The sequence below is a fragment of the Mobula hypostoma genome, chromosome 14, assembly GCF_963921235.1.
Source record: "Mobula hypostoma chromosome 14, sMobHyp1.1, whole genome shotgun sequence".
Lineage (NCBI taxonomy): Eukaryota > Metazoa > Chordata > Chondrichthyes > Myliobatiformes > Myliobatidae > Mobula > Mobula hypostoma.
Genome location: NC_086110.1, coordinates 37,294,205 through 37,321,529, shown reverse-complemented (window position 1 = coordinate 37,321,529; position 27,325 = coordinate 37,294,205).

The window sequence follows — 27,325 nt, the reverse complement described above, 5'->3', positions numbered from 1 at the left end:
CTCTTAAAATGATTACGTTTTACTCAATATGTATTTTAATATAAAAGAATTGCTTGCTATAAATCTGTGTGACAATATATGCTTAGAATTTATCTGGAACTAAGGTAGTGGATTCATTTCCATGTCAATATTCCCTATATCGTGTGCATGTTTTTTCATGTTGCTTCACTTGAGGTCCCAAAAGGTGACAGAATTGTGATTGAAAAGTAGAAATAATAAACCACCACATCACATTTTGACCTCTGGTACTCAACCACTGTGTTAGAATACAAGAGCTAAGATTGAAAGGAAAGCCAACACAGCATGCACGCAGCATCTGTAAAGAAAATCTGCAGTGCAATATACACACAACAAAGCAGATAATCTGTTTGTTGGGAGAAAGAAATGTTATGCAGTCTTATAGTCTGTTTAAAATTTCACTTACAGCTATGTTTAAAATACATCAATGGAAAACAAGTTTTAATAAACAAGCATTGTGGAATTCTTGGAGTATAGAATTTTAAACACCTTTTATTGCATTCAGCAAAGATCGAAATTTATTTACAATACTACGTGGAGATTGTCACTGATTATTCCTCAGTTCTGTTTCCTTTTTCCTTCTTGGGTATGCCTTGAGTGATAGTGATTCACTTCCAATCCTGTTGTGAGGAGATGGAGATGCTGTGTGTGAATTAGAGTCATATAGTCAAGAAGCATGCCCTTTGACCTACCAAGCCTACCCCAACTATCAAACTCCCAAGTACACCAATACCTTTTCATTCCTCCCCCATTCCCGTCATCTGCAGAATTCCTGTTGTTTGCTCATCAGTTCCAGTCAGTTTCTCCCACAGTGAGGCAATGCACAGTGATCAGCCTGTACATCCCTGAGGCACAGGAGAAGATAGGAGTACCAGGAAAACACAGTGTTCTCACAGGGAGTACGTGTAAACATGATACTGGCAGCATTCGAGATCAGGATTGAATCCAGTTTTCTGAATCTGGGAAAGAGCCACTTTATGTTATTGCCAATATTAGGCAGCCATTCCACACCATCTACCACAAAACATTGCTCTAATAGCGAGGAAGCTCAAGATGATTGAAGAACTAATGCTGCTGTATAAATGCAGCACGTAAAAACGCATGGACACAGGGATATTCTCACATTCCACACACACGGTTACATATGCAAACACATTTTTTTCTGTTCTCTTTCTGATGGCCTCTTCTTTATCTTCTCCTCATCCTCATCCCTTCCCTCACTAGTTCCTCTTCTTTCATTCTCCTTGCCTCAATCTCCTTCCCTAACTGCCTCCCTTAATCTCCCTTCACATCTCCTGGATCACAACTGTTCCATCTGAGGTCCCTCACAGTCCTCCCTCTCTGATTTCCCCTTTCAATTCCTCTGCTTTCTCCCTCTTTCCTCCAAATGTACCAGGGGGTGCTTGTAGCTTGTTCTTTTCTAAACTGAGGCTGTATACTTCCCTCTGCTACTAGGATCACTACCCATTTGGTGAAGGTACCCCTCTCACACTGGTCCCAGCAGTGATGTATATATATGCCATATGTGCATTGCACTGGATATTACTGTGGATACTGTGTTTGGCACCTTGGCCCCAGAGGAATGCTGGATCATCTGGCTGTATTCATGAGTATTCGTGTATAATTGAATGACATTAACCTTGAACTTGACTTGATTTAACAACAGTTGAAGCTATTGACTCAGCCAGACCTGGGCCTGGTTTCCCCCAAGCAATGGGGGAATCTTTGGTCCATCATTGAGTTCTTCTTAGTGGGCAGACTGCAGCCGCTCACTACACCATGGGCAGGATGGTGTGTCCTACCATCCATTCACCCACTAACGGAGCTGGGTTCACCAGGGAGCGGGACTGTCTCACTAGGAAGCCACTTTTCTCAGCACATATAGTAACGCAGACAGTAACTCAGAGGGGTCTCTGTCTCCTGCACTCTTCTTAAACTCTCTCTCACAGATTGTACATTTGAATTTAAGCTTTTTTAAAATTATTTTTTAAAGGTAAGATTTAAACTTTAATGTTTAACTCAGTCAACTATGTTTCATTTCACCCCATAGCATACCTGAAATCTCTAATGATTGAACTCAAAGGACCTTTGTTCTTGCACTTTTCTCAAACTCCTATATTCTATTAAGAAAATGATGGTAAGCTGCCTTTCTGAATCACCGTGGAGCCTATGGTGAAAGTACTCTTTGTTTGTGCTGATAGGGAGGCAGATGTAGGAATTTTGATTTAGGGAGAACATATAGTTTGCAACTTGTTGGCAGTACTGTTTCTAGTGACCATCCGCCCTTGTTTTCAAGGTTTTCAGGTGCTATAAAGAAGCATGCTCAAAGGTGGTGATGTATCTGAATATTGGATGGAGAATGAAACTCTGGCTGAGTGGCACCAACTCAATGTCAGCAGGACCACGGAGATGAATATTGACTTCAGGAGGAGGAAACCATGAGCCAGCCCTCACTGGAGGATCAGAAGTGGAGAGGGTCAGCAACTGTAAATTCCTCAGTGTTATTTTTTCAGTGACCCTGTCCTGGGCTCAGCATGTAAGTGCAGTTATTAAGAAAGCTTGGCAGCACCTCTGCTTCCTTTGGAGCTTGCAGAGATTTGGCATGGCATTTAAAATTTTGACAAACTTTTAGAGATGTGTTTGGAGAGTATACTGACTGGCTGCCTCGCAGCCTGGTGTGGAAACACCAATTCCCTTGAATGGAAAATCCTGCAAAAACTGATGAACACAGCTCAGTCCATCATCGGTACAGCCCTCTCCACCACTGAGCACACCTACACTGAAATGTTGTCGCATGAAAGCAACATCCATCATTAGGAACCCAATTACCCAGGATATGCTGTCTTCTGACTGCAGCCGTCAGGAAGAAGTTACAGGAGCCTAAGGACTCACATCACAATGTTCATGAGCAGTTACTAACCTTCATTGGTCAGGATCTTGAACCAAAGGGGATAAATTCACTCAATTTCACGTCCCATCATTGAAATGTTCCTACATGTAATGGAATCACTTTCAAAGACTCTTCACCTCATGTTCATGATATTTGTTACTTATTAATTAATTAATTAATTAATTATTGTTATTGCTTTCTTTTTGTAATTGCACAGTTGTCTTTTGCCCCCTGGTTGAAGATCCACGCTTGGCAGTCTTTCATTGATTCTGTTATGGCTACTATTCTATAGATTTATTGAGTATGCCCACAAAAAATGTATCTCATGGTTGTATATGGTGACATACATGTATTTTGATAATAAATTTACTTCGATCTTTGTCCCTGAGGGATCAATAACTTGGCATTTATCAGACTATGCCTGAATGTTGTATAGCTCTTGTTGTGAGAAGATGTTAACTCCTTCATTTTCAAAGAAGATGAAAATGAAATTAAACATTGCACGATGATTGGGCACCTCCTCTTTCACCTGTGACATCATGGTAGAACAAAAAGTCACCAATGAAGCAGCTGAAGGTGGCGGAGCCCAAATCATTGCCCTGAAGAACATCTGCTGTAATATCCTGGAGTTAAGAGATAGATGTCCAAAAACTTTAGATAGATCTCCAAAGACTTCCTTTTCATGTGAAGCATAATTTCATACTGATGGTGTGTTCTCCCTTTGATTTTAATGGACTGCTGAGATGTCATTGTCATTTGTTACTTTGATGTCAACAGTAGTGTCTCTCTCTCTCACCTTTGAAGCCCAGTTTATTGTGTGACAAGATCTGAAACACAGTTTCTCTTTTGAAGTTTAAACTGAGATTCTGTGAGTAGGCTTTCATGAGTAGATGCTATTTGATAAGTCTTTTGATGGCACCATCAATCACTTTGTTGTTGGTGGAGAGTAGACTGGGTTGTAATCTGTTGGATTAAATTTCTCCTGCAATGTTGTGAAAGGCCACACTTGAGCAATTTTTCCTGTATGCAGGTACAAGTGTTCTTCCTGTATCTGAGCAAACTGGCTGGATGTTCAGTTACTCCTGGAGTGCATCTCTTCAACTCTGCAGCTTTGGTGTTGTCTGGTCCCACAGCCTTTACTGCATCCATTGCTTTTGGATTATTCTTTATTCTTTGTGACGTGAATAGAATTGGCTGACGACTGTCTGTGCCAGTGAGGATTTCGGGAGGAAGCCAACATACATAATACGGGGAAACAGCATTATTCTGGTTACAAGTACTTCAGCCATGGATAAAAATAGAAATGTTCTTGGGTCCTTTAGGCTATCTAATTGTACAGTGCCATTTATTGGATGAGACTTTATCTGATCTAGTGATAGTGGGTTGATCATTTCCCTTGATAGCATGCTACCTTTTTTATTGAGCATTTAGGTAATCTATGTTGCAGCTTCACCGGCATGGCACCTCACCCCTTGCAGCTCTCAGCATGACCACTCTCCACTGAACCAAGCTTGGTTCCCTGAGCTAGCATGGGCAGAAGGAGAGAAATGCCAAGCCATGAGATTATAAGGTGCCTCAACATGCAATCCTATGGTGTTATAGGAAATATACTGGAATGGATAGGGGAATGGCTGACAGCCGGAAGGCAGTGAGTAGGAATAAAAGGGGATTTTTCTGGTTGGCTGCCAGTGCCTAGTGGTGTTCTTCAAGGGACCGCTACTTCTCACATTGTTTGTCAATGATTTAGATAGTAGAATTGATGGCTTTGTGGCAAAGTTTGCAGATGATATGAAGATAGATGGAGGGGTAGGTAGTGCTGAGGAAGCAATGTGATTGCAGCAGGACTTAGACAAATTGACTGGACAAAATGGTGGAGGATGGAACACAGTGTTGGGAAATGTATGATAATGCATTTTGGGAAAAGAAACAATAGTGCAGACTATTATCTAAATCAGGAGAAAATTCAAACATCAGAGTTTCAGATAGATTTAGGAGTCCTCATGCAAGACTCCCAGAAGGTTAATTCATAGATTGAGTCTATGGTAAAGAAGACAAATGCAATATTGGCATCTATTTCAAGGGGAATAGAATATAAAAACAAGGGGATAATGCTGAAGATTTATTAGACACAAGTCAGGCCATACTTGGAGTACTGTCAACAGTCTTGGGCCCCTTATCTCATAAAGAATGTATTGTCATTGGAGAAAGTCCAGAGGAGATTCACGAGGATGATTCTGGAAATGAAGGAGCTAACATCTGAGGAGCGTTTGGCAGTTTTGGGCCTGTACTCACTGGAATTTAGAAGAATGTGTGGGGATCTCATTGAAACCTACCGAACGTTGAAAGGTCTAGATAGGGTGGATGTGGAGAGGATGTTTCCTCTGGTGGGAGTATCCAGAACTAGAGGACACAGCCTCAAGTTTGAAGGGTGATCTTTAGACCAGAAGTAAGGAGGAATTTTTTTTGAGCCAGAGAGTGGTGAATCTGTGGAATCCTCTGCCACAGACTGCAGTGGAAACCAAGTCCATGGGTATATTCAAAGCGGAAGCTGATAAATTCCTGATTGGTCAGGGCATCAAGGGATATAGTGGGAGGGCAGGTGTATGGGGTTGAATGGAATCTGGGATCAGCCATGATGAAACGGCAGAGTGGACTTGATGGGCTGAATGGCCTAATTCAGCAGCTATGTCTTATGGTCTTATAGACTTACAGATTGTGGTGAAGACTGTTTCTAATACTGCAGGTGCTCTTATAAATATGTAAACACATACCCTAGGCACATTGTCATGTCTATCTATTTAGAAACATATATCTGACCCCAGTGGCACAGCCTCTCCATCACAGTGCTGCCAGTTTATAACCAAGAGTTATTGCTTGCAGTGGACGTTCCGTTTGGCTGCACCGCCCACAGTAATATGAGTAATTAATAAGTCTTTATTTTTTCTAGATGAAACTTAGGTGGTTTTCAGAAGTGAAGAAACAAACTTGTCCTTATCTGCCTGAGAATCTTATCACCAGTGGTTACCCATGGTCATGTGAAGTTTTTCATTGATTCTATTATTTCTTTGTAGTTACTGTGAATGCCCACAAGAAAATTAACCGCAGGGCAATATATGGTGACATATGTATAACTTTGATAATAAACCTACTTTGAGCTTTGAACATATAAAGGCACATACACTCACAGTCCATGTACAGATCTTACAAAGGATTTTAAAATTAGTTGGGTACTAAGCAGCCAAAAACAAAACACTGCAAATGCAAGAAATCTGAAAAGAGAAAAAGCCAGAAAGAAGGTAAGGCAGCACCTGTGGAGATGATGGCCTTTTGTTCAAATGATTTCAGACAGAAGTTCATCAACTTGAAAGATTAACTTTTTCTCTGGGGATGCTAACTGATATGCTGAGTATACCCAACATGTTACGTTTTGCCTGCGCACTTTCACATTGTTGATCAGACATATTTCATGGATTATTGCTTTTGTCTATATTCTAATTGGTAGTAAGCTCTCTTCTTAAATAGGTCCCTTACAATTGCAGCAAAAAGGAGAAGACTGATAATTTTGAAGGAGGGACCAGAAATTTAACTCCATATAATCTTGTAACAATATTGCAGTTTTGACACACCAAGTATTTATTTATATACAGCTGATTGTAGCCAGGGTCTTTGATTACTAATCATTTTTCTGTGAGTAAATAGCATCTAACTGTGAAATAAGTGGAACAATGATATTATACAAAATCCCACCTGTTACACCTTGCAGAGCCGTTCATGGCTAGCATTTTATATTTGAGCAAATCGCTGTTTTTCTGTATCGATTTCTGCTTTAATGGTCATCTCAACAGCTGCTGTGATTCTGAGCTGGGAAGCGAGATACCTGCCACATTGGATCTTAGTGGGTAAGTTGAATAATGTGTACAGTTTATGGTCACGATCACGCCTATGGTTGTCCCTCAACTTTCATTTGTGAATTAGGTGGCCAGAGCGCTCAAGTGGTGTGCAGCCCTTAAGTTCTGCCCTGGTCTGATGACAACCTACATATGGCTTCCCTTTTGCTCTAGCCCACTGTGAACATCTCAGTTAACGTCATCAAGGAGGTGACCAAATGGATGAGAGTGGCCTCCCCTGTCTGAGAAAAGTGAAAGCATCACCAGTATTGATATAATAAAGCCACACCAATGGGGGTGTAAATTTTGCATTATATTTAAGCACATTTGAAACAGATAACTCATACTAAATCAAATACTTAAAAAAAAGCAGAATGAAATGAACTGGACTCTACTACCTCCAAGTCTTCCGTTGCCGTAAATATCTTTCCATTAAGATGTCTCGGTTTGTTAGTGAAAATCAGTTATACATCCAGGATTCAAATTTATCATTGTGGTACATGCAGCAAAGATGCATTATTGACAGGAAATTCACAGTTTGAATTTGATAATTTTGAGTCAATTTTACTGTTGATTTCTATATAAACTGATTCCTGAAATCTCTCAATAAATTTATTATAACAGTAGGGTAAACAATCTACACTCAGTACACCTGCGCATTAACACAAATACCTAATCAGCCAACACAACACATAAAACTATGCAGACATGGTTAAGAGGTTCATTTGTTGTTCAGACTAGAATGGGGAAGAAGTGTGATCTAAGTCACTTTGACTGTGGAATAATTGTTGGTGGGTTGAGTAACTCAGAAACCGTTGATCTTCTGGGATTTTCATGCACAACAGCCTCTAGTATTTACAGGCAATGGTACAAAAAAGCAAAAAAAGAACATCCTGTGAGTGGCAGTTCTGTGGACGAAAATGCCTTGTTAATGAGAGATGTTGGAGGAGAATGGCCAGGCTGATTCAAGCTGACAGGAGGAAGACAATAACTCAAATAACCACACGTTACAACAGTGATGTGCAGAAGAGCATCTCTGAATGCACAACGTGTTGAACCTTGAAGTGGATGGGCTACAACAGCAAAAGACGGCGAACATATACTCAGTGGACACTTTATTAGTTACAGTGGTAGCTAATAAATGGCCACTGAGTGTAAGAGTTACGTAATTTTTCTCTGTAGATTCAGTTTCACAAATTCAGTAGCTCCAATTTAACAAGGAGGTGGGCTTGGTTTAGATTGGCATCAAGGTTGGCAGAGTTATGGTGGGCTGATTTTCACCGTTCTCTGCTCTTCTATGAAAGTACAAGCAAGTCGCAGGTTAGGCTAGGAAACAGAACTGAATAAGGCATTTGTGGGTGTGAAGATGTAGGAGTGATGGGTGGGAGTCACTTAAAGAAAATCAGTCCACCAGCTGCTACTGGTCATGAATGATCAGCAGAGAGCACTGGTTTGACACAGGAGATAGATGTATGTTATGGACAAATGATTAATAGAGAGGTCAAAGAGAAACAATATGGCTTGTGATGAAGTTAGCCTTAAGTTTAGCATCATTATGATTGGCAGATGGGTGTCATCTGAAAGATAGGCATTGGATAAGAATTTTATTTAAAGATCTTACTGAAGTGAGTTTCCAGCCCAGGATGGGATCTACTCAGTCTGTTCCCCTTCAAGTTATGCCATAGCTTGATTCATAACTACTGTGATGATTTGGTCTGTCAATAGTCCCGGTTTTCGGACACCAAGTGATAGCCAAATTAAGGGCATTCACAAAACTGACACACAAAGGTTGATACAATAAGATCTTTTAAGAGACTCCTAGGTACATGGAGCTTAGAAAAATACAGGGCTATGCTGTAGGGAAATTCTAGGCAGTTTCTAGAATAGATTACATGGTCGGCACAACATTGTGGGCCAAAGGGCCTGGAGTGTGCTGCAGATGTCTATGTTCTATGTTCTATGTCTTATGATCTTTTGCTGTTGACTATGACTACATATGTTCAGGGTCATCCTTATGATACTGTGGCAGAGGCGAGAAGAACTTGAATAGAAACCTGAAGGTTTCATAGACAAATAGGAGTGGAGAGAAGAGAGGTCCTTCATCTGCATCAAACAAGAAACCTTCCAGATAGAGATTAGCAATACAATGGGAGGAGATAGTGGAGCAGATTAATTCAATGCAGGGTCTCCCAATAAAAGCTGGAAATAATGGCACAAGAACTGTGATGGCTTCATTTCCATAGTCATGTCTTTGAATGCAGCTTTGTGTGTCAATCCCAGTGAATAAAATACTAGCTCAATACACCATATACTATACCTTATCCTGTCATGGTCTGGTGCGTGAAATCCTCATTCCGATTCACAGTCTGGTCCATCAATCCTTGTTCCGAGTTTTCCTGTTTTCTCCCTTGATCTGTTGGGTGCCTTAATTGAGGCACCAGATTCTCATTTTGGACTGGCACATAAATACCTCTCAAACCAAGGATTCCCTGCTGGACAGTTCCCTTCCCCTCCCCATCTGATTCCCTGACAGTTATTTTGGCAGTTTATCTCAAGTTACTTTGGCACTAACCTTTGTCCGCTACCTTTGTCTGCTACCTCGCCTGTATTGCTGTCCAGTTCAACCATTGGAGTAAGACCAGAGCCTTGTCACGCCAAGATAAGGAACTACCTATTATCGAGTTTGGAACTGTCTCTTTGTGGCCCTGTGGTTAGTGTCCATGTCAAAGAAGAGTCCTGACCATAGGCCCTGCTCCCAAGGAGGGGTCCTGACTCTGTGTAAAGCCCCGGCCCTAAGTCCTGCTCCCAAGGAGGGGTCCTGGCTCTGTGTTCTGTGTTCCTGTGTTCCAAGTTCCAGGTGCTGTGTTCCAGTCCTGTCCAAGTCAAGGCTTTGTGTTCTCATCCAGTCCGGGAGTCCCTTGTCCGGTCCAGGAATCCCTCGGCAGTTTACCTTGGCAGTTCCCTCTGCAAGTATCCTCGGCAATTGTCCCGTCCCTGTGTCCTAGGAAGGGTCCCGTCCTTGTGTCCTAGGAAGGGTCCCAGCCCTGCACTCCAAGGAGGAGTCCCGGCTCCGTACCTAAGAACCTAACCAAGCCGAGTCCAAGAGCCGAGCCAAATCTAGAACAAGAGCCACGTTCTGTGCTGGAGATTCCTCGCCCAGCCCAGGAGTACCTCACCCAGCCTGGTGCTGGAGTTCCCTCGTCCTGTCCAGGAGTCTCTCGCCCAGTCCAAGCCATATCCAAGAACCTCGCCCAGTCCAAGCCATGTCCAAGAACCTCATCCAGTCCAAGTAAAGGCTTTGTGTTCTCTTCCTGTTCATGTGCCTCGTCCTGTGCAGGAGTTCCACGTCCAGTTGTGTAGCCTAGCCATGTCCAGTCCTGTAGCCACGTCTTGTCCTTGCCTAGATCCAGGGTCCGAGCCCGAGTCAAGACCCAGGTTCCGGGTCCCAGTCCGGTCTCTGGCTCAGAGTCCTAGCTCAGGCTCCCAATTCCAAGTTCCTTGTCCTGGTCCCACTTTCCTAGTCTTAGTCCTAGCTCAGGCCGGGGTGTCCTTGTCTTGTCCAGGGCCTGCGTCCATGTCCAGCGTCGTTTCTTCCTAACTCCCCTTGCTTTCTTGATAAACCTTGTCCTGTTCCTAGTACTTCAGTGTCTGTATCTTGCATTTTGGGTCTGCTTCCAGCTCCCCCTTGCAACATATCCTGCACCAATATTTATTAATTGGGCTTGGGGCCCAACCCATATATGTCCTAAAACCCTTTAACACATGTACCAATACCTTGAACCTTCCACTGACACATCACAACCTGCACACTCTACCAGTTAGTCAGCAATGACACACTGCCTGACATCTATTTTTAATTTTTCTATTTTTTTATTTAGAGATACAGTGTGGAAAAGGGTCTTCCGGCCATTCGAGCCACACCACCCAACAAACCCCTCCCCATTCCGATGGGATAATTTGCAATGACCTACTAACCTACTAACTTATATGCCTTTGGACTGTGGGAGGAATCGACAGCACCCAGAGGAGACCCACAGATTCCATAGGAAAAGCAGACAAACTCTTTACAGAGGACACTGGGATTGAACTCTCAGCTCCGATGCCTTGTGCCGTAATAGCATTGTGCTATTGTGCTACTGTGCTACTGTGGCAGTAGACCTTGCATTTCTCTGCAGGAAAGAAGGCCCTGATCCAACACCAGCATACGACAGGTTACTGTCTCAACCAGCTCTCAGTTACAGAATCTGTGACCTACAGCATGGATGTAACCATTGAAGGTAATTTTATACTCAGTGGTAACATTCCTTCTTATAGCTCTCACCCCACAATCTCTTCTGATTTTCAATTTAAATCCGACCCTTGACCTCTCCCTTTCAACCCTGCACTTATGAAGCCATACCTGCTTAAGCTATATCTTTTACAATGGCCAAGTCCTGTAGCCGGTTGAGGAAGAAAATGTAAAATCACCAAACTCAAACTCAAACTCACTCTGGCATTCAGCAATAATTATATTATCATCCTGCGGAGTTTAACTTACAAATAGGATGTGCAGCAGGTAAGCATGGCTTGGGTCCAGACTGGGAGAGAGAATAGCACAGATGCCAGAACTTCAAACAGCAAGATCACACAGGAGACGCTGAAGTAGCTGCAGCCTAATACTTAAATGGAACCTTCAATGAAAGGTTGATGGATTTGCTCTTGGTATACTGGCAGTCCTGGATACCAGTGGTCAAAGGAATTTGTTAGGTTTTACAGTGAAAGGCTTGCTTATGTAGCACACTTCTCAAAACATCAGCTGGGACAATTACTCTTCAAGTGTATGTGTTTTCTTAAAATAAAAATGGTACATTAGAGTCAAATCAGGACCAGCTGCAGCCAGACAAGAAGAAATACCTTGAGTCATTTGTTTACAATCCATGAAAATTAAAAATTGCTTCTTAGTCTACCTAATCAGTCTAGTGCCCTGGAGATTAGCTTTTATTTTCTTCATGCAGGTTACTTGTCATTTACATAAACATAACTTCGTAAAAATGAAATGATATATGATTCCAGCCAAATAGAAAAATACATATGCATCGTGAAAGCATCATTTAGTTATTTCATATTTTCTTTTCTTTAATGTAAAAACAATTACAGTAGTAAGTATGCCTATCATACATTTTCACTTTATATTAAACTAAAACTTTTTAATGGTAAATTGGTGAATATATATTTTAAATTAAAATGTCAATGGAATAAATGAAACACATAAATCATGCTTCTCTTGGAGATTATAGTATACAAGCACACGCAGCAACAAAACAATCTCGGAGTCAATTTGAACTGGTGGTGAAGAATGTGGAGGGTAGGTGCAAAGTGCTTTTAGTGCATAAGGTTTTACTTGCTTTTTGGATCTGAGTTATTTTCTCTTGGACTCAGTTATATCTGACAGGCATATCTTTCACCTGATTTGTAGGAGAACAGGATATCTCCTGAGTACACTTTTTGTTGAACCCACTTAAAATGGAAATAGTCTCATTGGAACTGAGATCCTGAAGGATAGCCGTCAAGTAAAACACACAAAAATGGCTTATATATAAAATAATTTATATTTTGCAAAGTAGCGTATCTTGCAGCCACTTCCTTATACATAAAACAAAATTAAGTCTTATAAAGTAGATCTGTCATTCTGAAGACAAATGACCAAATCCTTTTAGTTCTGTTGATTTTGGTCAGAAGTTGTGTTATTGGGACATCATTTTCTTTTTAGTGTAGATGAGCAAATCCCAATCCCTGTAATTATTTTATCAAAATGAGCTAAAACAATATGCCTTGGCCATTAATGTGAATGGGCAAGAAATGGATTGATTCCTCACGATCAAATTTATAAAATGCATTTATAGATTTCCATTTTTTATTTGTTACATTTCAATTCTAATATTTTAGAAATGAAGAAGTATTGCAGTAAATTTACAATAATGCAGTTAACCTGACAAGAGCTGACAAAATGGAAGAGAGAAACTAGCAGAAAAGATTATCTCACTCAAAGAATACAAAGCTCACCATGCAAAGCAATGCAACAGAACAAAGAATGGCTGGTGCTATAAATACTGTATTATAAATCGATTTGCAGCAGGAAATGAGATGGCTTCCTGAGCAGATGTAAACTTATTGTTTACTTCAAATCACGTTAAAAATTGAAGGAACTGAATATACAATAATGTGATAAATTTCATTAAACATGTTTTGTATTTAATATGGGCATGAATCACCTACTGGATAATGATATATGAAAAGGATCTGTGAACATAGAAAATATAAATTCTTATTAGCTATAATTAATAATTTAATCCCAAATGAAATTGCGAGCTCGATCTATACAGTTTGAATCATTTGTACCATTCTCATGTGTTCTTTATCTGCAAATGGATCAGTTTGAGATGTTTGATGAATATACACCATTGTCCCCTTCAAACGAATAAAAAATTGGAAGATATGTGACATCTGTCACCATATTTACCTGACATGATAATGGAAGTTTTAGCCCAGTGTATAAAGGAATGAAAGTTAGCGTTTTGTTATCAAGTTATCCTCTTAATAAAAAACTTAGCCATTGTTGAAAGGTAAGAAGATTCTTTTATAATTCATTTCTATTTAATTTAATTCTCCTCTTTCCTTAACTTCAAAAAAGCAATTGTATTTTGTATATTTCATGGTGACAGAGTTTAAAAGCTCAAAGGAAAGTCATTTAAGAATGAACTGCTTGAATAGAATATAACTACTTACAATCTAATGTATTTATATTAAATTATATTTTGATGGTATTTTTCAGATATAAATATTTTGAAAGAAGTGCATTTGATACTTGGGAACAGACTAGGAAGGATATGGAATTTTATTTTACACAACGTTTCTTGCTTTTTCTTTCTTGTGACTTTGTGTAACAAAAAAACAAGTGATCTACAGTATATTTTCTTGTGGAAAGGTAAAATGTCGGTAAGTGCACTTTTCACAAAGGATCCTAGAGCATAATAGGATAGAGATAGGCCATTTATTAATTATTTATGTGTAGGTGCTTTGGTTGGTATTGCTGGTAAGTATATATCCTTTTTTTACTTTCTCTTTCTAATTTAATATTCTTCTTCTCAAACAGTTAATTGATTTGCCTTTAAACTATTTATGATTCTGAGTGGAGACAATACTTCTAATGCTATATATTAGAAGAACAAGAAAATATGACTATATTCTTGTTATCGCCATAAAAAACTTTTTGTAAGTAGAGAGTTAACCAGAGGGAGAATTAATATACTATCTCATGGGACATTTGGCAGATGACTGAAAATGCATGCTTCTAAAGTTCTTTACTCTGTCACAAACAAGAGAAAATCTGCAGATGCTGGAAATCAAAGCAACACACACAAAATACTGGAGGAACTCAGCAGGTCAAGCAGCATCAATGGAAGAAAAGTACAGTCGACGTTTTGGGCCGAGACCCTTTGGCAGGACTAGAGAAAAAACGATGAGTAGATTTAAAAGATGTGGGAAGGGGGGAGAGAGAAACACAAGGTGATAGGTGAAATTGGGAAGGGGAGGGATGAAGTAAAGAGCTGGGAAGTTGATTGGTGAAAGAGATACAGGGCTGGAGAAGGGGAAGTCTAATAGGTGAGGACAGAAGGCCATGGAAAATAGAAAAGGGGGGAGGAGCACCAGAGGCAGGCAATGGGCAGACAAGGAGATATGGTGAGACTTTCATGCCATCAGGTTGGAGGCTACTCAGACGGAATATAAGGTGTTGTTCCTCCAACCTGGGTGTGCCCTCATTGTAACAGTAGAGGAGGCCATGGATTGACATATAGGATTAAGAGTGGGAAGTAGAATTAAAATGGGTAGCCACTGGGAGATCCCGCTTTGCTGGCAGGCGGAACAAGTGCACTCCTGTCACTACACCTCCTCCCTCACTACCATTCAGGGGCCCAAACATTCCTTCCAGGTGAGGCAATACTTCACCTGTGAGTCTCTTGGGGGCCATATATTGTGTCAGATGCTCCCAGTGTGGCCTCCTGTATATTGGTGAGACCCGACATAAATTGGGAGTCCGCTTTGACGAGGACCTACACTCTGTTCGCCAGAAGATATGGGACCTCCCAGTGGCCACCCATATTAATTCCACTGCTCATTCCCATTCCGATATGTCAATCCATGGCCTCCTCTACTGTTGTAATGAGGTCACACACAGTTGGAGGAAAAGCACCTTATATTCTATCTGGGTAGCCTCCAACCTGATGGCATGAACATTGATTTGTCAAACTTCCAATATTGGTCCCCCCTTCATCATTCCCCATCTCTATTCCCTCCCTCACCTTATCTCCTTGCCTGACGATCGCCTCCCTCTGATGCTGTTCTTTACTCTGTGCTTGTTGGATAATTTTGCCAGGAAGCCAAAAACTGAAAGGTATTAGGTACATATTGTGTCTATCACAGTAGTTTTGTTCCATCGAAGTTAGTCCTATGACAATTGCGAATGCAATGTTCCGCTACCACTGATATCTCCGAGCAACCTAAACAGATACATCTGTGCAGATTCCATCATGCATCCCATCTGGCCGATACACGCTGCTCCATATTTACAGGGAATCCTGTGAACGCCAGCTGCCCTGAGACCCAGGACATCTTTGACATGCATAAGCTGGGATCTCAGCTTCCTTATAGGTTTATGGATGACTACTGTGCCGCGCCAGTGGTTTTTGTAACCGCCTGGTGAAGGAAGCCATTGAAATAAGACTAGAGGAAAAGAATTTTAACAAAGACAAATGTCTTACTCTAAGTAACAACTGGAGAGTAAGTAAACAAGGTGGGACAGCAGAAACTCAATTGGATGAGGACTAGCCAATCAGGATTGTGAACAAGGAGGGACAGCAGAAACTCAATTGGATGAAGACTAGCCAATCAGGAGGGCTGGACTACAGGGGTAAAAATATCATTGGACTAGATATGACCAGGCATTATCACTGATGAAGAATGCAGAGGCTGTCATTGAAACATTGGTTAAAATCAATACCTTTACCCAGCTGGAAGCCTGAGAAGACTTTATTCATCATATATGCCAGGAGAGCACCAGATCCTTTACCATCACATGTATTTGTTATTTCAGTTCATAATTCAAGTCAATTAAAATGTTGCCTAGAATGTAGGCTGAGAAGTTTTCTATCTTGCCCAGGCATGCTTGTGCATGCTTAGGCAGGGTGGATACTGCATGGAAAGACAGGTTTTAGAAAGGGCTATAAAAGCATCTTGGACACACCGTTCTATGCATTGCATTTACATGTACATCAGTTTGGGATCACATTGATGCACATGCTCTATGCACATGGCATATTGTGTGTACTCATAATAAAGTAATTGTATTTTCAGGAGCATTTGTGATAGCAAAATGTCTCACCAATGTTGCAACTGCTGTGATAATTTCTGTTACATTTGTGGTGAGTATACACTTAAATCTCAAAGACAGAGCAGGATTCCTTTTATTAATAACACCCATGAGCTCTACTTTTGGTGTATAATTGGCGACCAAGACAAAGCCTGGGCTCCTCACATTTGTTGCACAACATGCGCTGTCAATCTTCGCGCTTGGCTTAGAGGCGCTTGGAAGTCAGTGCCATTCACTGTACCAATGATATGGTGAGAGCGGAAGGATCATGTGACAGAATCGAACTTCTCTCTGACCATTGTGTCTGGTTTCTCTGCTAGAAACAAGAAATCCATTGTCTACTCCAATCTCCCTTCAGTCATGAAACCTGTGTCGCATAAAGACAGTCTTGCAGTACCAAGACATGAAGTCTAGAGGAGGCAGACAAAGATGCCATGATGCACAGGCTAGGAATGGAAAACAACACCGTATTGATACAGATCTTGAACCCTTAACATCAAGTGAGCCTCATCTGATAACTCAATCTGAGTTGAATGACCTGGTCAGAGACTTGGGTTTGTCAAAGGCAAAAGCAGAATTACTGGGTTTAAAGCTGCCAGCATGCTGTCACCAGGCACAAACATTTCCGTGTTTCGCAGATGCCAAGAAGATTTGACACAGTTCTTTGGTCAGGTTGATAACCTGTGTTTCTGCATTGATATTAATGGGCTTTCGACTGCATTGGGTTGCATGCATGAATCACAGTGGCATTGTTTTATTGATTCTTCAGTGTTAAGCCTGAAAGCTGAGCTGCTACACAATGGCAGTGCCCACCCTTCAATGCCAATCGGCCATTCAGTACACATGAAAGAAAACTACCGAAATTTGGAAGTACTTGTTGAAACACATACAGTACAGCAGCTACAACTGGACAATCTGTGGTGATAGGAAAGTCGTAGTGCTGCTGCTCGGATACACCAAGTACTGTTATTTCATTTGTGAATGGGCCAGCAGTGCTAAAGAATCTCATTACAATCAAAAAGGATTGCCCACTCCATATGCAGTTGGTTCCCATGCAGGAAGGTGTGGCACATAAGCCACTAGTAGACCCAACAAAATTATTTTTGCCTCCTCTTCATATAAAACTGGGGATTATGAAAATTTTGTGAAACCGATGAACAAGGAAGGTGAAAGATTTCACGAGGAAATCTGCAGATGCTGGAATTTCAAGCAACACACATAGAAGTTGCTGGTGAATGTAGCAGGCCAGGCAACATCTCTAGGAAGAGGTTAGTCCTGACAAAGGGTCTCAGCCCGAAACGTCGACTGTACCTCTTCCTAGAGATGCTGCCTGGCCTGCTGCGTTCACCAGCAACTTTTATATGTGGTTAGGTGAAACATTTCGACATTTAAGACAGATATTTCCCAGAATAACTGATGGCAAGATTAAGGAAGACATTTTTTGTTGGTCCACAAACAAAACAGGTCATGAATGACAGGCAACTCAAGGAACTTCTGGTGGGACTGGAGAAAATGGTGTGGAAGGTATTCAAAGATGTTGTTGAAAATGTTCTTGGCAACTACAGAGCACCAAACTATGTGCAGCTGGTAACTATGTGCTTCAAATATATAAAACCATGCTGTGCAACATGTTACTAAAATTAATTTCTTGCATTCCCATTTAGACCTCTTCCTTGCAAGTCTTGGCTGTCAGTGACGAGCCTGGTACAGTATAAGGTTTCACCAGGACATTGCGGTCATGGAGTAACGGCATCAGGGTAACTGAAATCCATCACTGCTGGCTGATTAATGTTGGACACTTCAGGGAAAAGCCTCAGACACTGAATACAAATGAAAATAATCAGCAAAACATTTTTAGCTTAGTTGAACTATTGCAAAGCGTCAGGTCCTTTATGCAACTAAATGAATTATAATTCAAAAAATATAATTTCTTGTTTCTCATAATTCTTATGTGATACTATTAGTGTGAAATTATATTTGCATTCAGTTTCAGGTGTTCTATCATAATCACAATACATTTCTGAGGAAGCCACACATTCGAAAAATTTGCTGTCCAGTGTATCCTTCAATTGTCTCTGTGGGTTCCATCTCAATCCCCTTCACTCTATCCTGACTCCAACAGGCACCCTGTCCACACACATCAGAGCTACATTCCAAAGCCAACATTCACCTTCCCTCCCCTACCACGTGATATGGTCCTAGCCTAATCCAGCAGTCACTCACGACCCTGCCCCCCAGGTTCCAATCTGATCCCTGAGGTTCTGATGCCTTCTTCCCATCAGCTTTTATCCCCATCCAGACTTTCCCACCTCAACTTTAACCTATGATCAATAAAGGCCTTTGCATGTGAAAAACGTGCATGACGTATAGGGCAACTGAATCTTACTGGAATTTTACTGGAACATCCATCTACCCACTATAGATTACTATTCAGTCTGCTTTTCCCAACACAGAATTATTGCTGCTCTGGTGTAGTACGTTACCTTCTAAAAAATAATTTGAACATTCAGTCCTTAAACCTATTCCTCCATTCACTGAGATCATGACTGAGCACTATCTTAACCTCTATCTGTGGCCCTGGCTTGATGTTCTTCTATAATTTTTCTCAGCAAGTGTTTGCCAGTCTCTGATTAAAGTGATCACACATTTCTGCTGCCTGCCATCATCACTTTGAGAACTTGCTCTCTACCTTTTCTGTTTTAGGTCACAGTCCTACCATTCCCCCAAGAAGTAACATCCCAGTCAATGTGAATGTACTGCTGTCTATGGGCTTCTTTGAGATATTGCCTGTATAAGCAAAAACAGAGGTAGAAATCTCAACAGAATATTGTTTATTGAAAGCAAGAACTTTCAACTAAGCAAGTGTTTGATGCAACAATGTATCAAAGTCAAACTACATTGTCCACTCAGCATTTAGAAGCACACTTGTATATGTAAGCACCGTGTCCACTATATCTCCAGTCCAAATTAGGTTGCCAATATGTGGATTAAAGATCTCTAATAACATAGAGGGGACAATGTGATGCTGGTGTTCTGTAGTCCATCAAGAGCTTGGCATCACAGCAGGATCAATGATCAAAGGACCAGAGTCCATGACTCAGCAAGTCGGCTTACGTACATGTAATAATCTTCTAAAAGAAAATATTAACAGAAAATGCCAGAAGTGTACAGCAGGCTAGGCAGCATTTCTGCAACAAGAACCAGGGTTAACATTTCAGTCTGATGACCTTTCATTTGAACTTCTGAGAAGAAAGAGTTGTAAATGCCAACAATTAATGGAGTAACTTTGGGAAGAGTTTAGAGCAGCTGATTTCGAACACTATATTTCCAATGCACCTTGCTAGGTAATGTGTCACCAAACCGTGAATTGGCCTTGATTTTGAGAGAAATAAATACATTTGCATTTCTATTGCTGATTTATCAAATCCAATGTATAGAAAATGAATGCAGTATTTCTGAATATAGTTATTAGTGCAAGGCAGGGTGCCAAACACACACAGCAAGGCCCCCTGAGAGGTGAGTGAGTGACTATAGAACCTGCTTAAGTGACCTAAAATTGAAAAAAAAATGCTGCAAACACTCAGCAGGCTAGAAAAAGAGACTCATATTTTCCTTCAATCCTAGTTTTGGCAAGCGGGTTCTTGACATGTAATATTAACTCTAATTCTCTCTCCATTGATGCGCTCTGAACTGCTAAGTGTTTCTAACATGTTCTGCTTTATTTCAGATATCTAACACATGCAATATTGTATTTTAGAAGTTTTTTCATCGTTATTTATAACTTTCCCAGAAGTGATAAATCAAGGTTCTGGTTTTAGTATCCCCTTGAGAATAAATAGTTCCTTTCTTTTAATAAAAATTGTTCATTTGCCTACACTACAAAGCCAATTAGGTAGTTCAGTTCAACATCATTTGCTTTACTCTGATTCAGGGTGAAATGCATACTGATAGGCCAAAGAACATAATCAATTATTTGATTTTGATGGGAGTTTCAGCAAAATGTGCATGAGTGAACTTCTGATTGGAGGGACAACTATTATGTCAGAATCCATGAAGCAGGGCAGGGTAATAGATTAGTTACTGCAGCTTCAATTAATGGTTTCCTTTCCCACTGGTATATGGATGTCCATCAACAACAAGTCCCTGTCAAAAAGAAACAGACAGAAACATCATCAGTTGTGCTTAATTTCCAGACCATGTAAAATCCTGAAGCCAAGAAATGACAGAGACATCCAATTTTACCTCAGGATAACATATAAGTTATTTTCTTCATCCAGAACATTTTACCTAGAATGACAAAATAGTTGTGCATTGATGTGTGTGAGATTGAAGTACAGATATCATCATTTAGGTTTATAAGCATTATACAATACTTTTATATGTGGCTAACTGCTACTCCAAATTGAAATATGAGGATAATATCACTGGCTAATATTTTGTCAAATACTTGAATCCAATAAAATGATAATTAATGTAAAGTTTAGAATATTGTACATTTTATTAGCAATCTTAAATTACCTTTAAATTGTGATTTAGAACTAGTCATCACCTGTCTCAAAAGGCTAATTATAATGAATGCATATAGACAGATGAGTTCACACTAGGAGTTTGGTACTTTGTCTATATACTGTGGGGATGGGCTATCCATTTCACTTTTATATAATGTTCATTTTCTTTCAATTGCCCATATTTCAACCATAGCTTGTCACAACTAATTACTTTCACTCCTATATCCTGCTCTAATTTTAAAGTTGCCTGTAGCTTATGAGGCTTCACTTTGCAGACGATGACATTTAATATTGCAGTATAAGCTGCTATTCTGTCTTGGTAATGTACGTTGTAAGTGTAGTATGATTATCATTAACTGCATAGAAAATTAGTTTCACAGCCTTCTGGATTTCAGTATTATCAACTTACTAAGTTGCATTGTTGAAATTCACCAAAATACAGAGTCTTTCCTGAGATGGAATTCCCTCAACAATGAAATAAAACAAAACATTAAGAAAACCTCAAATGACTGCACAGTTCTAGGCAATCCCATGTGACCATGTAATATGACTCACATCAGTACACACAACCTATTATGGTAAGCAGCACATTCAATAACATAAATTAATATTCAACAGAAATAACACTGATGATGTCTCTGAAGGCAGCAGTTCTTTCTCTTTGCACTGTTAGTTTCATGTTGCTCTAAAAGTCTTGTTTAAAGCCAGGCTCAGTTCTGTATGAATGTACCCACACTATGGAACAGTGACCTTGAATGTTAAATCCATGACAAAAAAATGTCCAATCAATGTCATGCTATTCAGAAAATAACTAAGAGTATTGATGTGAAATGTTCAAATATGGTAAAAGTCTGCCCGGACTTTTTAAAAAGATCACTCAGCCAATGAATCTCTTGGGAATTATACTGTTATTTCTATCTGATTCAATTAAAAACAAAAGTGAACAGATAGACCCTTTGAGGCTCTGAGACATACACAGCATGATAATCTCAAACGACCCACTAGAAAACAATTCAAGATACAAAAATATAAAGTTCCAATGTAAAAAGATTTATTGTCCTATTTTTAAAGCTTAAAGGATGGATTAATGTGAATTATACCAAGTTAATTTAGCTAGGTTATTGTTCCAGGTTATATTTGATGTGATGTTTTGTTTAACGTGTTCAATGCTGGTATTATCTGTATTGAGTCACAATGGTTTATAAGAAAGCAGCCCCTATGTTAACAAAAAGCAAAGCACACGTCCATTCTTGAACTAAATGAGAGAAGACAATATCATTGACCTCCGGTAGGTGATAATGTCCGCCACACAAAATTTACCCTAACATGTTACACTGTGTTGCATCTTCCTGCAGAGGATTATGGTCAATAACATGTGTAAATATTCTCCTTAGTATCGGTGTTCTAAGACTAATCTACTGCTGAAAACATTCTTGCACAGACCATAGACATTCTCCATGTTTTTACAGCTCTATCGTATCTGTTCCAGTGACTACACCTTTCATATCAGTGCTTCTGAAATGCCTTCCATTTTCCTTAAATATGATTTCACTTCATTCACAGTCGACAGGGCTCTCAAGTACATTGGTCCCACATCCCACACTTCTGTTCTCACCCATTTTCCTCTGCTTCAGAACAAAGAAAGGATTCCCCTTCTCCTGACACTCCACTCTAACAACTTTCACATTAACAAATCAACCATTGCAGTTTTCACCACTTCTAATGTGATGCCATCACTAGGCACATTTTCAGTATTTCTCTGCTTTCAACAGTCTGAAGGGATCGGTGGCTCGCTCATTCTTTTGAATTCAATAACACTGACACCCCGTTTCACAGCACCCACCCATGCAAGCAAGGGAAATGCTTTGGTTGCCTTTTTAAATCATCCCTTCCCAATATTCATGTACCTGACGTTCCTTCCAGATGAAGCAACAATTCACTTCTATTTCTTCGTCTGGTTTGTACAAATGATCTAATCTAAAATGGAGAAGCAAAACACAAACTGATTGATAGGTTGACCACATTATGGAATGCCGTGTGACCCCTAGTTTTAATTGCCTGCCACTTTTCTTCCTACTCCCATTTTGACCTTTCTATGGATCTCTGTCCAATAAAGTCAAACAATAAATCAAACAACGGCATCTCATCTTTTGAAACAATATGTTACAGCCCTTAAGGCTGGACGTTGTAGTCAACTGTACCATATAGCCTACTGTATGATATGGGACTATTTTATGTCGTAGTAACAAGTTATTGAGCATGTGCTATTAGGCGCGTATTGATCTGTATATATGTGTTCATTTCAGGTTTCATAAGTAAAAGCTTAGCTCCAGTCTCTAGCATTTTTATTAACGATATTGTTGTGTAAACAGCCACATACACACATCAACAATACCAAATAATCACCTTTTCAAGAATGTGTTGGAACTGTAAACTGTTTCTTTCTGACGTGCTGAACACATCCAGAATTCCTTGTGATACTTCTGATTTCCAGCATCTATGGTATTTTATGTGTCCCAGTTCCAGCATCCTTTTTACTTTCCTATTTACATCAATATTCAGAAATAAATATAATTACCAACTCTGGGTGAAGGCACATTTGCTTTGTATAAGCTTGGTATTATGCCAATGCAATCTGCTATACATTTCCTTGAGCATATGAAGGAATTTCACTCTTATGGCTGTGCAATTAAATACCCCCTGCTGTTTACAATATGCATATTGTTGCCTGGAACCAATTTGTTACTGCATTATTGTATGAATACAGCTTCTTGTGTGCGTTCATTTTCAATTAATGCTGGCATTATTTATCTACATTAACCTGAGAAAAGACACAAGAGAAATCCAACTTTGTAAAGACACTGTGTCCCAGTACAGATCTTAGGATATAGGCAGAGGCTGTCTCTCATCCTCTATTGCTCTATTCAGGATCCTTTTGTAATCTTCAGATAGCTGAACATAGAGTCATAGAGGACTACAACTCAGAAACAGGCCCATCCCTTGTCCTGTCTAGTCTGTGTTGAACCATTTAAAATGCCTAGGTCCATTGACCTTCACCTGGACCATAGATCTCCATATACCTCCCAGCCATTACCTGTCGAAACATCTCTTAATCCCTGGAATCAAAATCTGGCAGCTCATTTCACGCTCTCATCCCCCCCTGTGTGAAGAAGTTTCCCTTCATGTTCCCCTTAAGTATTTGACTTTTCACCCTTAACTCATGACCTCTAGTTCTAGTCTCACCCAACCTGAGTGGAAAAAGCCTGTTTGCATTTACCCTATCTGTACTCCTCAAAAATTGGATACCTCCAACAAAACTCCCCTCAATCTTCTACATTCTAGGGAATAAAGTTCTAATCTACTGAATCTTTCCTTATAACTCAGGTCCTCTAGTCTAGACAACATCATTGTAAACTTTCTCTGCATTCCTTCAATCTTACTTACATCTCTCCTATAGGTAGGTGAGCAAAACTGCACACAACACTCCAAATTAGGTCTCACTAACATCTTACACAACTTCAATATAACACCCCATCTCCTGTACTCAGTACTTTGATCTCTGAAGGCCAATGTGCCAAAAGCTTTCTTTATGACACTCTCTATCTGTGATGCCACTTTTATGGCTCTGTATTCTCAGATCCCTTTGTTCTACCACGCTCTTCAGTGCCCTACCACTCACTGTGTAAGATCCACCCTAGTTAGTCCTCCCAAAGGACCTCACACTTGTCTGCATTAAATTCCATCTGCCGTTCTTCAGCCATTTTTTCTATCTGGTCCAGATCCTGCTGCAAGCTTTGATCGTCTTCCTTGTTATCCATTACATCCCCAATCTTGGTTTAATTTGCTGATCCAGTTTATCATCCAGATCCACCTTATCATCCAGATCTTTGATATAGATGACAAACAATAACGGACCCTGCTCAGATCCCTGCAGTACTCAACTAGGCACAGGTGTCCAGTCAAAGAGATAACCATGTACTACCATTCTTTGGCTTCTCCCATAAAGGCAATGTACCACCTCGTCTTGAATGCCAAGACACTGAACCTTCTTGACCAACCTTCCCAGATCCCTTGCTGAAGTGCATGTAGATAACATTCACTGTCTTGCTTTCATAAACTTTCCTGGTAACTTCCTCAAAAAACTCTATAAGATTGGTTAGATATGACCTGCCATACTGAAAGCTATGCGAACTATTGCTAATCAGTCCCCATCTATGCAAATACACATATATCCAATCTCTTAGAATACCTTCCAAACACTTATTGATGTCAGGCTCATAACTTTCAAGTTTAGTATTAGAGCTTTTCTTAAACAATTGATCAATTTTAACTAATGTCCAATCCTCCGGTACCTCACCTGATGCTAAGGATGATTTAAATATCTTTGCTAGGGCCCCTGCAATTTCTGCATTTTTCTCCCACAAGGTCCAAGGGAACACCTTGTCAGTCCCTGAGGATTTTTCCTCCCTAATTTATCTCAAGTCAGCAAACACCTCCTTCTCTGTAATCTGTATAGGATCCATGACCTCTCTGCTGCTTTGCCTCACTTCTATAGTCTCTGTTTCCATCTCCTGAGTAAATGCAGATGCAAAAAATCCATTTAAGATCTCCGCTATCTCTTTGAGTCCACACATAGATTGCCATTCTGATCTTCCAGAGGAACAATTTTGTCCCTTGCAATCCTTTTGCTCCTAACATATCTGTAGAAGCCCTTAGGAATCTTCTTCACTTTGTCTGCTAGAGTAACCTCATGCTTCCTTTTAGCCCTCCTGATATCTTTCTTAAGCATTCTCTTACATTTCTTATACTCCTGAAGTAGCTCACTTGTCCCTACTTGCTATGCAACTCGTTTTTACTTAGCATGGCCTCAATCTCTCTCGAAAACCAAGGTTCCCTAAACCTATTATCCTTGCTCTTTATTCTGACAAGCATACACAAGCAGTGTACTCTCAAAATTTCACTCTTAAAGGTATACCAAGTACACCTTTGCCAGAAAACAGCCTGTCCCAATCGTTACTTGCCAGATCCTTTCTGATACCATCAAAATTGGCCTTTCTCCAATTTAGAATCTCAACATGAGGACCAGACCAATCTTTTCACAAGACAAAGGAGCAGAAGTAGGCCATTCGGCCCATCGAGTCTGCTCCACCACTCCACCATGAGCTAAACTATTCTCCCATCTAGTTTCAATTTCCGTCTTTTTCCCTATATCCCTCGATACCCTGACTAATTAGATACCTATTAATCTCCTCCTTAAACACCCTCAATGATCAGGCCTCCACAGCTGTATGTGGCAACGAATTCCATAAATCCACGACTCTCTGGCTAAAAAAAATTCTCCTAATCTCTGTTTTAATTTTTCCATAATTATCTTGAAATGAATGACATTGTGATCACTAGATGCAAAGTGTTACCCTACACAAACTTTTGTCACCTACGCTGTCTCATTCCCTAGTAGGAGGTCTCGTACCACAGTCTGTCTAGTTGGGACTTCTATGTACTGATTAAGGAAACATTCCTGAACACATTTGACAAACTCTCTCCCAGTACTTTTACAGTTTGGGAGGCCCAGTCAATACATGGAAGGTTAAACTGACCTGCTACAATAACTTCATGTTCCTTGCAACAGTCTTCAATCTCTCTACACATTCTGTTAGGTGGTCTGTAATATAGTCCCACTAATGCTATCATACCTTTCTTATCCCTTATTTTCACCCATAAAACCTCTCTAGATCAGTTCTCTGGTCGGTTCTGACTGAGCACTGCTGTGACATTTTCCCTGACTAATAACACCACCCCTCCCCCTTTAATCCCTCCTGCTCTGTCATATCTGAAACCATGGAAACCCAGAATATTGAGCTGCTAGCTCTGCCCCTCCAGCTACCAAGTCTCACTAATGGCTACAATATCATAATTCCATGTGTTAATCCATGCCCTGAGCTCATCTGCCTTTCTTACAATATTGCTTGCATTGAAATATGCACAACTCAGAATATTAGTCCCACTATGCTCAACCCTTTGATTCCTGACTTTGTCTAAGGTCTTAACATCTGTCTCCACATCCACTGCCCTATCTGTTCTGGCACTCTGGTTCCCATCTCTGCAGCTCTAGTTTAAACCCACCATGCAGAACTAGCAAACATTCCCACTAGGGATGAAATCTGCAGATGCTGGATATTTATCAGTTTTGTTTATCTTGATGACCACCAAGAGAGGCCTAATTTGCTCATTTTGTGTCAGTTTGAATGGTTCTCTTGGCAAGAGTAATTGTCTCCCCTGACCCGTGACTGTGGTTCCTGAACTTATAATTCTCCCTGATTTCTGATGGGTATAAGTTCAGCTTGTTTGCTACTTTGTTAACTGGGATTTTGCTAGTCCAGTGAGGTGGAAGTAGCATCATGCAAGTGTCCTATAATATTATCACCTTTCTGCTTTTGCACCTTTGCTCTCATTCTCTATTTCAATAATGCTATTCACCTGGAAAAGCACCTTTATTCTTTCAATAAATAATAGGATTCTGCCCCTGTTACTTCAGAGATAGCCCACATACCTACCTCGCACAAACTTTGGCTCAATGAATCTGGTCTTTCACTCACCTCCACTTTGTATTCTCCAC